The following is a 1,830-nucleotide window of genomic DNA, read 5'->3' on the forward strand; positions in this document are numbered from 1 at the left end:
ATCCTATAGGTAGAGCCCTTTACTGAACTGTGAAGAGACACTGGTTGAGGGCTTGAAGACAATCATGGTCTACTCATTCTTCCCCATGGGATAGCTCAGACTGATGCTAGCCAGGTGGAGGTGGGCCACCAGCTGAGATTCTAACCCCAAACAGCAATCATTTGGTTTGTGGGGATTTCCCTCTCCAGAATGGTTCTGCCTCAAATCTTAGCTTCCTGGATAGAATGAATCTAAGGGTCTATGTAGTCCACTATCCCTTATTTTACAGACAAGGCACAGAGATTTGCCCAGTCACACAGGTAGTGTCAGAGGTGGGATTAGAACCCAGACTCGCCTGACTCCAGAGCCAATGTCCTCCTTGTTCCATCAATACTGCCTTAAGCTTCTGAGATTTTATTGATCTGGGTATTGCCTACCAGACCACAACTCCACAAAGCCCCAGGAGATGGTTTCTGAATTTCTAGGACCCATAAAAGGTCATTACTTGGTGGCCAACTTTCCATTGATGAGTTTCTCTGCCCTTAGCCAGGCTGATCATTAGGCAACGTGGTCTGTTGCTGGTATCACATTCTGAGAATCCAGGGTCAACCATCAGAAGGCATCCAAGGCTCCTGGGAGGACCTTGTTCATAAATTATAGGCAGCAGACCAGTTTGGCTTTGATGTATGATTTCATTCATTCAACAACCATTTATTATTCCTATAGGGTACAAGATTAAATCCTAGGTGCTGTGGTTACAGAGACAAAAATGAAATAAGCCCTGCCTAAGTGTAAGGGGGATGGAGAGGATGGGGAAGGACAGCAATATATACCCACTCATAAGTGAATTCAAAATAAGGGGGTAGGAAAATATAGGCACTTAAAAGTAATTACAAGATAATTTGAGGAAGGAGAGTATACTAACTACTGGAAAAATCAGGGAAGACTTCTCAGAGAAGGTGACATCTAAACTGAACCCCCCAAAAAGAGGATAATAAGATAATAATAACAGCCATTATTATTATTATTATGGCTTTAATAGCATTTATATAGAGCTTTAAGATTTATAAAGCATTTTTACATGTTATCTCACTCAAACTTTATAACAACTGAGAGATAGGTGCTATTATTATCTGCATTTTGCAGATGAGGAAACTGAGGCACAGAGGGCTAAATGACTTGTCCAGGGTCACACAGCTAGTAAGTGTCAAATTGGTATTTCTTGGAAGTTATACAACTTTTATCTGAACTTATAAATTAGGTACCACCTACAATGCACCACTACTACAAATTATGTGGTCAAATTCTCTTAATTTGGGGAAATTGCAAGGATCAGCCCATCTGGAATGCAATGGGTAAGCCTCACCCTGGGGAAACCACCTTCATGATCATGGAATTACAGATAAAGTAAGGTCAAATTTAAACTCAGGTCCTCTTGACAACAGGTCTGGCATTCTGTTGAGGGCTAAATTTGAACTCAAGCCTTCTAAAGAGATAAATGAGAGGAGGGCACTTGCCTAGCTGTGTATTGGTACACAAAGAGAGGAGAGGGGCTATAGAGTTCAGGTCCCTTAGGAAAAGGAGAGCAGAGAAAGGGGACCCTTGTAGCCTTATAATCTTGGCCCAGGGGCGTGTTCGAAGATCAATAATTGGATTGTCCCCAGCTCCCTGGCAGAACTTTCCTGGAGTGACTTCCGAAAGGATCAGAATTATTTAATCAGTCAAGGTAGGCAGTGTCAGGTAGTGGAAAGCTGGAATCAGGAGACCCAGGTTTGAACCCTGGCTTGGGTACATGTTATCTATAGTTTCTGGGATAAGCTACTAACTTCTCAGAACCTCCGTTTTCCTATT

At 42.3% G+C, this 1,830-nt stretch overlaps 1 non-coding gene across 1 annotated transcript; it reads right to left on the reverse strand.

Moving 5' to 3' along the window:
• Nucleotides 1-1,238: 1,238 nt before the first annotated feature.
• Nucleotides 1,239-1,394, reverse strand: LOC123256116. The gene has a single exon (XR_006506819.1). It is a non-coding gene; the product is annotated as a U1 spliceosomal RNA (small nuclear RNA).
• Between the last annotated feature and the right edge of the window lie 436 nt (nt 1,395-1,830).

Source organism: Gracilinanus agilis, unplaced genomic scaffold, assembly GCF_016433145.1.
Source record: "Gracilinanus agilis isolate LMUSP501 unplaced genomic scaffold, AgileGrace unplaced_scaffold5614, whole genome shotgun sequence".
NCBI lineage: Eukaryota > Metazoa > Chordata > Mammalia > Didelphimorphia > Didelphidae > Gracilinanus > Gracilinanus agilis.